This window comes from Leptopilina heterotoma, unplaced genomic scaffold (assembly GCF_015476425.1).
Source record: "Leptopilina heterotoma isolate Lh14 unplaced genomic scaffold, ASM1547642v1 Lhet_173, whole genome shotgun sequence".
In the NCBI taxonomy this organism is placed as follows: domain Eukaryota; kingdom Metazoa; phylum Arthropoda; class Insecta; order Hymenoptera; family Figitidae; genus Leptopilina; species Leptopilina heterotoma.
The window spans coordinates 839,111-852,309 of record NW_025110889.1 but is presented as its reverse complement, the minus strand read 5'-3'; positions in this window follow the sequence as shown (position 1 = coordinate 852,309).

The following is a 13,199-nucleotide window of genomic DNA, read 5'->3' as shown; positions in this document are numbered from 1 at the left end:
TTCCAGAATTTACAATGATTTCCGTTGAATAGTAAGTTCATATTGGATGAACTGTTTCTGTGTGTTGGAATTTCCCAGTAAAAATTTATATTTAACTAACTATCTTTTTATATAAATATATATAATCTCATATTGTTATTTAAATATTTAGAAAAACGATTTTCCGGACAATACATTTACCGTAACATTGTATTTCTTTTAACTTTACAAAAACAAAGGTACCCAGCTGGCACGTAATCTTGCAACAAGCTTGCGACAAGCTTGTCTCAAGCTTCAAATTTTCCCAGCATATGAAGCTTCCCGGGTAAGCTTGCTGTCATATATATCATATATTAATGCTAATAATAATAATTAATCAACTATAACAATCGTCAGATTCTTTAATTAATTAATTAATTCATTTTTGTATACTCACTTAAAGTTAGTCTTTTTTATATTTTTTCTTTTTTGTTTTAATAGATGTAGATGTACCTCTTTTTCGAGTTTTTGAAATTTGGGATAGATTTTCTTAATCCACTTATTTCATCATATATAAATTAACTGTCAAACTTTTGATATAACAAATCGAACTATAAAACAAAAAATTGGAATAAAAAACTCTAACTTCAATTATTATTATTTTATTCATTCTATGGTTAATTTAAATTGTTTTTTAATTTTAGTAAAGTAAAGTTAAAAAGTTTTAAAATGGTGTTTCCAATCTTATCCAAACGATGACCAAACGATCGGCCTTAAAAATTTTAAAAAATATTAACTTTTGTTGTGCAAATGTGAAGTTAGCACTATAAATTTAAAAGTTGAATAACTTTTTTATTTATTGTATCCAAACGTTGAAAGTTAGTTTCCTAACATGACCAAACGATGACCAAACGATTCCATACTAGAAAAGTTAATTATTCTATGGTTGTTATGCCAACTTCACACACGTGTAAGTCCGAGGGAAATAGCCATAATTTTTTAAAGTAGTGTAAAAATTATAATAAAGCGTTTTTTGTCTAAAGTTTTATAGATAATTAAACGTTGAACAGAATTTATAAATAACAAAATGTAAAATAAAATATTTTCGTAGCGACAATCTTAAAATTTACATTTTCGAAAAAGTGCATTTCTTTTTCTTTAATGTTTCTTAAGTAGCTAACATTAACATAAAATTTTTTAAATAAATGTCATTAATGCCAATTTCATCCAATAATTCATAATAAAAGTAAACATCAAAATATTGATATAATTATAAATATTTGCATCTAAGCGTTGAATTCATGAAACTAAACGAAAGTTCGTTAACATAAGTTAAATGTTAAGTACTATTCATAGTACCAATATCCCCGTCTCAAGTTGAACTTAAGTTGAACCCTGTGAACGGGTTTCCCCTGCCTGCCCTATGTTTTTTGTTTAGTGCACCAATTTGAGAAAGGTAAAAATTGTGTTGTCATATTATTTATTTTCTTTTAATAAAGATTAGATTAAACAACATATCTTTTTTCTTAAATGAAAGCGTAAGGTATATATTCACGAAAAATTTTTTTATGGATTTTTTTCACGGAAAAACAAAAGCCGAAAAATAAATATGAACAACAATTTCAAGGTTAGTTAAAATATAACTAACTTATAATATATAAGTTAATAAATATATATATTTATTTTTTTTGGGAATAAAATACATAATAATTTTTATTAATTTTTAGTAATAATAAATAAATAATGAAGTTATTTATTTTATATAATACATGCATAAGAAGTCCCACTTCTCGTACAATGAAAATGTATGAAAAAGGGCGTTTTATAGCGAACGATCATATAAATACTTCCGTGCATGCGTATATTGTTCCTATGCTCTGTTCAAAGAGAGAATGCCCTCGGCAAAGGACGATTTTTCATCCAACGTCTAAATCGTTTTTTTGATATATGTTATTGCATTTTTATTCTATTAATTTATTGTAATTCTTTTTATTTTTTAAAGAATTGAAAAAATTTCGTAATGTAAAAGAATTATTATTAAATCAAATGTATTTATTCATAATTAATTTTTTTTTATTGTCTTTCTGAAAAAGTTAACATTTTGTAAAAAAAAAAAAAAAAATAACAAGTGTAAATCATACACAATTTTTTTACTTTTTTTCTATAAAAAATTTCTCTGTTTGACAATCGAAATTAGGCAGCTTTTTTTCTTGAAAAATAAAATTAGAAAAATTTGTTTTTTTAAATAAGCAATCTATTTTTCAATTTACAATTCTTATACAAAATTTCAAGTTTTGGTTAGGAATAAAGGAAAACAGATTTTAGAAATTCAATTTGTTATTAGTTAATTACAATTATTAATTAATTAAAAATATAACTGAGAATTTTAAAAATTTTTATAAAATGAAAAAAAAAATTTGATTTGTCATTCACACATTTTTTTACAAAATTTTATTTATTTTGTAAGAAAATTTGCATAGTTTACATTTTCAAATCACAATCATTAACGAAGTAGGGGAGATTGGGGCTAAATGTTAAAATCTTTAAACAGTTAAAAATCATTATCTTTCGAACGGAAATAGTAAGCGCATTGCAATTTTGAATATAAAAGGGTCTTATCACTCTAAATATATGTTTGTAGTTGTGTGTTTGTGTTCACTTTTGTGGTGTCCATAACACATTTGTGTTTTGATCGAACATTTGTAAATTTTTTACGTGAAAGACAATTTCAACTTTTAAGTATATTTTTTGAATTTATTCTTATCACAATCTACTTAGGTCCTTATGTGGGTCCTTTGAAGAAGTACCTGAAGGTATTTGCTAAATATTTGTAGTCCTATTTTGTATATTTGATGTTAAATAATGGATGGGATTAAATACGTTAAGTGCATTTTTCCCATGTTTTTTAAAATTTTTTTGTGTTTTTCGGGTTTTTATGTTTAAAAATGATTTATTTGATATTAGATAAGTACTGGGTAAAAATACGAGACCGCTCATGTGAAATAAACTACAAATTTTTTTTTTTATTTTGAAATTTTAATTTATTAACTCTATAACTGTTCTAGAACACAGATGTTTATAAATTAATGTTTACAAATTATAAATTACCTCTTTTAGACATACTTTACCTTACCTACTACTTAACACCTATCAGAAAGTAGTTTTAATAGGCTAGAAATAGAATTTAACATTTAGCCCCAATCGTTTAACACTTATTCTCAGCATGGGGCTAAATGTAAAAAAAACAAAATTTTCAAGAAAGGACAAAACATGTAATTTACGCGAAAATATTAGAAACTTTTTTATTAAAAGTTGTTAAGGACAAGTTACTCTACAATATTATTCTATGCGTCTATAAATGAAATTTTATTTTCGCTGATTGAAATATTTTTCTATTAGCTGCTAATGACCTGAACTATTTCTAAAATGTTGCTAAGCTACTCTTAATTGATAAAAAAAATTTAATTGACTTTTAAGTAGTAGCAGGTCCACTAGACAATCGAAATTAGGAAAAAATCTAGCTAAAATTGATTTTCGTTTATTCTAATATTTTTCTAATGGCTGAAAATGATTTTAAATATTGTTAGAGTGTTGCTGAAGAACATCCTGATTGACATAGAATTTTAAATTTACTTTTAAGTAGTAGTAGACCCACCAGAAAGCTATCAGACAATCAAAATTGGTGGAAAATAACGTTAAAATTATTTTTTCTCATTCTTATATTTTTCTATTGGCTAGCAATGACCTGAAATGTTGCTATGGTGCTCTCTAAATCTGAATTAGTTGTTTTCTACTAATGAAATAGTGCGGATTCGTTTACTAATTGAATTAGTAACTGTTTTAATTAATTTTTAGTAGTTTTTTAATAATTATTAGTAGAAAATTTACTAATTTGAAATAGTAAAAAATTCGTGCTACTAATTGAATTACACTGAGAGAACAGAGTAGTTATCGCAACCAATAAAATGCTTACGAAAACCATTTTGGTTAGTAAACTATACTGCTGCTAATTGGATAGTTGAAGATACCATTTTTAAATAGTAAAAGATTTACCATTTTCTATTAGTAAAGGCAACTATTTTAGTTGGTAGGGACCACTAATAAAAGTTCTAATAGGTACATTTGCTTAGTTCATTTTACAATAAATAAATATATAACAACAATTATTTATCTAATATTATTCGCACACTATAAAGACATGATAAACATATTTTTTAATGTGCGAATAATATTAGAAAAGTAATTATCATTATCCTTACAAAAATAACACTGCACTTTTTCCTCGAGTATACAAAATATTCACAAGTTGCACTTATTACACGTCCTTTACATTCTTCGACTCTCGATATCTCTTCTGACAGTTTCATCAGTTTCCACACACTCGATATTCTTCTTATCACAAAAATAACAAAAAGTTAGAAACAAATAACCACATAAAACTTTAACAAATGCACTAAGAGGACAACACTATGTTATGCGTCATATGTCAAGCCGACATTTTTTTTCTCGTTTACTAACGAAAATGGTAAAGCCAACTATTTTTGTGGATGCATTTACTATTTCACATTTACTAATTCTAAATAGTTACGTTTGATATGCAAAATATTAAAACTTACTGGTAAAATTACTAGATTTTACTAACTAAATAGACGGGAGAATAAATTTTGCCTTTACTAATAAAAAAGTAGTTGCTCTAACCATTCATTTCTCTCAGTGTAGTAATTTTCTACTAGCAAATAGTAAAAAATTACTAAAAATTAGTAAAAAAAAGTTACTAATTTAAATTGGTAAACGAATCCTCACTAATTCAGATTTCGAGAGTGTATATATATGTATGTATTTTATGTATTTTTTATAAATTTAAAATAATGTTTTTAATATGAATGCATCATAATAAATTACAATAAGTATATGACAAAGTACACATGGCTTTTGAAGTAATGAAACAATCGTTTTTGACCTCAAAATGAAGGGTTTAAGCAAAATAAATTACGGTCTTGTGATAAAAAGTCTAAAAATGCTAATTTTATTGGACTATTCAATCCAGAGGTATGTAGAGATCAGTGGACTATATCCTGCAACCTTGGTCAACTGGTCACCGTCTCCGCGCTAGACGCTTGACGGTTGGAATCAGTGAGGGATTTAGCCGAAGCATTATCTCGCAGGTAATTGATTGGAAAAAGGTTTTCCAATGAAAATAACATTGACGATAATTTATTTTTAAGTAGGGGAGACTGGGGCGAAAAGTTAAACTGCCAAAACCGTTAAAATTCATTATCTTGCGAACGAAAATACTTAGAGCATTGCAATTTTAATTATAGAAGGGTGTTATCACCCTAAATAAATGTCCGGAGTTGTGTGCAATTCTGTTTATTTTTGTGGTGTCGATATTGAAAATTTTTTTTCAACCTACTTTTGAAAATTTTTTCGAAAAAGAAAATATCAACTTTTAAGTATATTTTTTGAATTTATTCTCTTCGCGATTTTTTTAGATCCTTATTTGGGTCCCCTGAAGAGATACCTAAAGGTATTTGCTAAATATCTTTAGTCAGATTTTTTATATATGTTGTTGAAGCCAAAAACGCACCCTGGGGCGAAAAGTTAAATGTATTTTTACATGTTGTTAAAAATTTTTTTTTTATTTTTCATTTTTTTGGGTTTATTTGTCTAAACATTATTTATTTGACATTGGGCAAGTACTCTGTCAAAAAATAAGCGGTTAAAGTGAAATAAACCAAAAATTTTTTTTTTTTTTGAAATTTCAATTTTTTAACTTTACAAATATTCTAAAGCTTTTGTCAAATAAACAAAGATCTTTTAATTACTAAATTACTTGTTTACGTATACTTTAACTTATCTACTACTTATCACCTATCAGAAAATAGTTTTAGTAGGCTAAAAATAGAGTTTAACTTTTCGCTTTAGCATGGGGCGAAAAGTTAAAAAAACAAAATTTTCAAAAAAGGACAAAACATGTATTTTTTGCGAAAATATCAGGAACTTTTTTATTGAATGCCTACTCGGGGGTTTTCAGGGTCGCTGAATCCAAATCTATTATTGAAAATTTTTAATTCAAAATGGCGGCTTCAAAATGGCGACCAAAATTTTTTTAAGTTTACGAATTTGGCTGAAAATTCTCATTCGATGGTTTTTGAGGTCTCTAAATCCAAATAGTTAGTCAAAAATTTAAAATTCAAAATGGCGGCTCTAAAATGGCGACCAAAAAAATTTAAAAGTTTACGGATTTGACTAAAAATGTTTACTTGGGGGTTTTTGAGGTCGCTAAATTCAAATATTTGGTTAAAATTTTTAAATTCAAAATGGCTGCTTCAAAATGGCGACCAAAAATTTTTTTAAGTTTACGAATTTAGCTGAAAATGTTCATTTGGGGGTTTTTGAGGTCTCTAAATCCAAATATTTAATCAAAAATTCAAAATTCAAAATGGCGGCTCTGAAATGGCGACCAAAAAAATTTTAAGTTCTCAAATTAGTTCTTAAAACTTTAAGCAGAGAATTAATATGTCCGATGTTTTAAAACACTGTGAAATACTCAAAATCGATCTATATTAAAAATTTAATAATAGTAATTAAATTAAATAGTTCGTGACTCCGGATTCGCCTCAGAGCGGTGTTTTAAATAGTTTGTGTAAATATATATAAATATAAAAATATAATATATGTAAAATATATTATACATATATAAAAATATAAACCCTAAAGGACTCAAATAACTATTTTTAACCACATTCGTAAACTTTTAAATTTTTAGTTGACATCTTAAAGTCGCCATTTCGAATTATAAAATTTTAACCAAATATTCTAATTCAGTGTCTCCAAAAACCCCCAAATGCGCAATTTTAGCCAAATCCGAACACGGTGAGCCTGAACCAGACTCAACCTAAAAGTCTTTGCGCAGTAACTTTTCGTTTTTACTGTAAAAGTATAAGCAAAATAGAAGCCTTTCCTGTAAAAATTAAAATAATCGTCGGAGCCGTTTTTTAGAAATGTCCATTTGAATTTGGGCGATCGACATTTCCTTACACATTATAATATGTTGACGTCCACATGAAAAGGGCCCATTTTGGCACTATTGGAGTTATCTATATGGGCGTATTCCTGAAAAAATTTGGAGAATTTTGAGTGGTCTTAGAACTTTTTTGGTTAAAAATTCGCTGAGTTACGGAATTTCAAAGTTTAGAACTCCAAAAACCTCATTTCGAGAATAACGTAATTAAAGTTTGCGTTACCAACTAATTGTTGTATTTCTGGTTCTTCTTGGAAGTTATTCAGATAAGAATTGTTTACAGTCCAGGACACCCTGAAGATGAATAATCAAGAGGTTTTAAATTTTTCGACACCACCATTTTTAAAATACGGATTACTTTTGCAAATGACCGACAAAATGGGCCCTTTTCATTTTTCTAAAGAACCAATGAAATCAAACAATTAAATTATCGATAAATTAATGAAAACCGCATTATTCGACTTGTCAAAACATGTAGATTGATAATAAAAAATTTTAAAAAATTAAGATTTTGCTCAAAAATTACTAAATTGCGATTATCTCGAAAACTAGAACCGACAATATGGGCCCTTTTCATGTGGACGTCCACATATTTAAAGATTATTTTAATAAACATTGGTATATTTATTTATTATTTTGTTTCTTTCAACTCAAATTTGACTAATATAATTACTAAGGTACAGGGAAAAATAAAAAAGGTAAGGTTTTTCTGATTTCTAATACGTTTAAGTCTTATTTTCTTCCATTTAATATCATTTTTAATACAATTATAATAAAATTAATGCATTTAATACAATTTTTAAAACTTTCTTAAATATGTAAACTGTTATATGCACAAGTAGCTCGTAAAAGCTTGTCAAAATATGCAGGGTGCATTTTTACAACTTTGTGTTGCTCCCAAATTTTTTGAAAATCATGATGTACTGACTCTATAGCTTGCTCGCTAAAAAAACTCAGACCCATATTTTTAATCTCGCAAAACTGACTAACGTGGAAGAAAACTGCGTGTATTTTCGGAGTAACAGAAATACCTAAAAACAAGTAACTTGTTTTGAAAGCTTCTATACAAACTTTATAATCTGAATTTAATTTTTTTCCAAAGCAAGAAGTAACTACATTTTTGAAGTCGTCAAAAACTCTCACATATTTTAGGATTCCAATGTTACGTTGCGAACGCAAAATGTCAACATTGTCTAATAGTTTTTTGCACGAGTTGCCTTTAAAAGCTGGACTGCCATGAGTCATTTCGCGTTGAACATGACACGCGCTTGCCCACGCTAACGATTCCATCTCAAATTCTTTTAGCATATGTGAGTATAAGGTATTGATAACGCCAATCATTAAATGCAGCTCGGGTGGAGGAATGATCTCGAGAAACTTTGTACTTTTACTTGCGTTAAACAGGGGTGGATGAATACAATTTTTGAATTTTTTCGCATCAGTTTTTGAAGCGCCTGCTTTGATCCATGCTTCATAATTTTTTAGAGTATTTTCAATAGTTCTGTATTCACCAACATTTTTAGGATCATCTTTTTTGCGTAACAATAAGTACACGGATACGTACTACTATGCGACATTATTCCTGCTAGTATGTTTGCTAACTTAAAATCTGTAGCTATTGTACATTCAAAAGTATTGAGACCCAAAACCGACCACAATTGCAAAACATTTTCGTAGTTCTCTTGCGCGCATGGAGAAATAGCTAGCAAAAATAATTTCTTCACTCCACTGTCCTTAAATTTTTTTGCAGAAATACCTTCTTCATACTTACGTCGTTTAGTCTCATTGTGCTGCTCAAGCTCATTTTTTATTTGAATGGAAAGGCAAACCTTTAAAAAGCCTCCACCACCATCTATGCCTAATTTTAGATGAATCTGATTGTCTTTGCTTCCAATTAAACCTTGACCTGTTTGCCTTTGATTGTTAATAAATAAAATAAACCCTGAAACATCTTTGCAATACACGGCTGACTCACTAGCGTCTGAAGAAATATTAGCTTTCTTATTCACAAATGAAAATTCTTTGTAATTGAAAAAATCGTCGACAATGTGAGTCTTTTGCGCAAGTTTCGATTTTAACCCAGTTTCTACAATTTTTCTACTTTTTGTAGCAGTACGCAAAGCAGATGCAATCCCAAACACTGCTCGATTACTTAGATTCAAATCTGTCTTAATTTTCGAAAAATCCTTTACAGAAATTAAAGATTGTTCCAAACCTTTTTTTTGTCTGTACCTACTTTGATTTGTAATGGCTGCCCACCGTGATTTTGACTTAAACTTAATTTTGAAGATCCATTTTCAGATATTTTCTCTTTAAGAACCATTGAAACTAATTGACTTTGTTTGGTAGAAGGCAAATTTTTTACACATGTTGATAATGTTTGTAACAGTGAACGATCATTGCAAGCGTGGGGTTTTCCTTTCCCAATTATGGAAAAACATTTACTGCAGCGAATTTCAACATCGGGTTTACAATTTGACTGACCTATTAATCAAGAAATATTTAATAATACATAACCCGAAATTATTTTTTTCCAAAATTCTTAATACTTACTCGATACTGTGTTACTATTACATGTAGAAATGTTGGCAGGTGCACTTGCAGCTATTTCGCAAACTTTACAATTGCATTTCATCCCATCTTTAGATCTAGTTTGCGGTCGCATAAACACTGATAAATTTGGCAATTGTTGTTTTGTATTTTCATCAGGCTTTTTTCGATATATATCTCTTCTACATTTACTACATAATGCTCCAGGTATAAGGTTATCATCGCTATAGTTTTCATACAGGATTTCAATCTTACTTTTTAGATTCTCTGTTATGGGAAACATCTTTTTCTTTTTGCAAAAACATAACAAACATACTTTTAATCGATTTTCGTCATGTGTTAGTGCGCGTTCTTTAGACATTTTTTACACTTTTATCACAAATGAAATAATATATTAGTGTCTTGACAAAATTAATTTCTCATAGAACGAAGTTAGCAAAGCAATAAATTAATGTAGATTCGTTTGTTTTTCTCATCTTATACCTTCAGGGAGTACTGTCTTCATGACAGTAGACTGTCATATTTAAATTTATAGAATTTTTTCAATGATTAATAACTGTTATAGTAAAATATTAAGGGGTTCCGAACATTTTTTAAAATATCCGAGATTTTTCAGCAAATTTTCGGATTTTCCAAATTGCTAGACACCCTGCATCTACTATTCTGACAACTATTATTTTAAATAATACAAAAATAAACTTCTATGCGCTATATTTAAAGAAAAAAAATGGGTTTTCGATCGCGAAAATAATCAAATGGACATTTCTAAAAAACGGCTCCGACGATTATTTTAATTTTTACAGGAAAGGCTTCTATTTTGCTTATATTTTTACAGTAAAAACGAAAAGTTACTGCGCAAAGACTTTTAGGTTGAGTCTGGTTCAGGCTCACCGTGCGAAAACTTTAAAATTTTTTCGGTCGCCATTTTGAATTTTTAAATTTTAACCAGATATTCGAAATCAGCGACCCCAAAAACCCCCCAAGTGAGCATTTTTAGTCAAATCAGGAAACTTTTAAATTTTTAAAGCCGCCATTTTGAATTTTTAAATTTTAACCAAATATTCGAAATCAGCGACCCCAAAAACCCCCAAGTGAGTATTTTTAGTCAAATACGGAAACTTTTAAATTTTTAAGCCGCCATTTTTGAATTTTTAAATTTTGATCAAATATTCGGATTTAGCGACCTCGAAAACATAAAATATAATAATATCAAGTAATTAAAAAAAAAATTTTTTACACATTTGTGGCACGAAAAGCTTATTTTGCCTACACTGCTAAGGGGTTAATCAGTAAAACTCAAATCTCTTTTAGATAAGTGAAATGTTTTTTTAAATGAATTGTGGCTTAAACAACTGTCAGAACACAAACTCTTATATGAGTCATTATCTGAAAAAAGCCACTTAAAAAAAGTGATTAATTTTTTCGTTATTTATTTCAGTACATCTAAAAACTAAAAAAAAATCTTAATTTTAAGTCCGTGTAATGCGGTGTTGCCATACTATCAGGGGTCAAACTTTTTAACAGAAAATTTTTTAAACCGTTATAACTTAAAAACAAACGAATGGATTTCAAAACGCCAAGAGAGTTTTCTCTGCAGAAATACTTAAATTTCAAAACTATGTATTGCAAAAAAATTTTAAATTTATATTTCATAGAAATTTTTTTTTTAAATTCTAACCCTTTATGCCCCCTTTGATTTTCTTCAAAATTACCTCAAAATATTCCTTTTTTAAACACCTTTTTACCCACCAAAGGGAATTTTGGTACAGCAATATTTGTATGAGTTACAAAATAAAAACTGGCTGAGTTGTAGGTACAAATAGTCGCGATACTCATAATATGCTTTCTTACAAATTTTTCAAATCTATTTATTTGTCTTCCAACTTCATTTATTGAAAATCCTTATTTTTTGTAGAATTTTCTTGGCTCACCATTACTAACAACAGATCCTGGAACACCATTGATTTAATTCTAGGTGAAAAATGTCCCTGTGAATTATTATTAGAAAGTTATTATACATAAAATTTAATTACTTATTATATTTATTGATTACCATCAAATAGGAGTGCATTATTAGGAATTTCAGTTGTGACAACTGAAATTAAAAAAAATAAATACATTTCAAACTTTTTATTTATAGATCTATAAAGATTTTTCCAACGTTGTTTAATGTTTATAATTTGCTGAATTTTCGTAGAGCACTTTCCGTAAAATCGTTTTACATGGATTTAAATAATTATAAATAACTTATTAACCTTACCATACTATCTGACTGTCCTTTCATAGCACCTATGCAAGGTGCATGTTAATTAACATTTATTTGTAAATCATTTAAAGCATTTTTTAAACAGTTGAAATTATTTTCATAAAGATTTTCCTTTTGTTGATAGGAGGTTTCTGTTTTTCAACATATTACTAAAAGCCCCCTCAATGTCCATAAAGCCCCTACCGTAAAGCACTGATTTTGTAGTTGACCATCAATTAGGTCAATCACTTTAACCATCCTGCTATATATATATATGTTACGGTTAATGTGCGAAGTTGGTGAATGTGCACATTGACCGGTGAATGTGCACATTACCCGAATTGGGCGTTAGTTGGATGGTGAATGTGAGAATAGCATACGAATTTTGTGTTTCTACGCACTTTAACCGGTGAATGTACACATTCATCAAATCGTTTTGGCCAAAGTGAAAAATTAGTATACCCCGAACAAATGGCAGGGTAGTGCAGGTAATATCGGACAGTACCGGTGGTCGGACACTTTCATGTTTTTTGTCAAATAAATAATAATGCATTGCAATAATTACTTTAAAGTAATATACTAGACGAATATATGAAGTATGTATTTTACGAAAATAGTGTTATTTTACAAAATAATTAAACAAGAAATATTTTATTCATTTTTTTAAAAATCATGCTGTCCGAATGTAGCTGCAACCATTTTCGAGTAGCGCAATGAGTAGCACAAAGTTTTGTTATTTGTATTTGTAAAAGTTTTATTCTTAAACAATTGACATTTCAATTTCCATTTGTTACATTTGTATTTCTATATATTATTCGTTCCATTTATACCTTTATTTCTTTTTTAAAATTTATATTATTTAATAACTTATATTAAGAATTAATTTATTTATAATAATTCCTTACATTATCATATTTTATAATAATTATAATTACTGAACAAATTACTTACTTTCAATTTCTACATTTACCAACTAACGTTGGTCAATGTGTACAATCACCAATTTACTTAGGAAATGTACATAATTTCTTCTGAGAATGATAGATTATTCACATTTACCAAAAAGTCCGGTAAATGTGCACATTCACCGGACTTCGCACTTTAACCGTAACATATACATTCAAGAATCTTTGAACCAATTTTATAATAAAAGATACAAGACTAATAGAACAGAAATAATATATAATATATAAACTACGGATGACCTATTCTAAATATCAGATCATCACGAGACCCTATCTGGTAAAGTTTTCCATTGCTTAGAGCTCCCGAAAGTATAAATCCGGCCTTGAAAAAAACTTTACCAAAATATAGATTCAACTTTATACCGCCTCAATAGGAATCGTTCCAAAATGTCTGTCCTAGAACTCTTCCGCTTGAACGACGTTGATTTTAAACGGTTTGTCAATCCGGTATTCGACA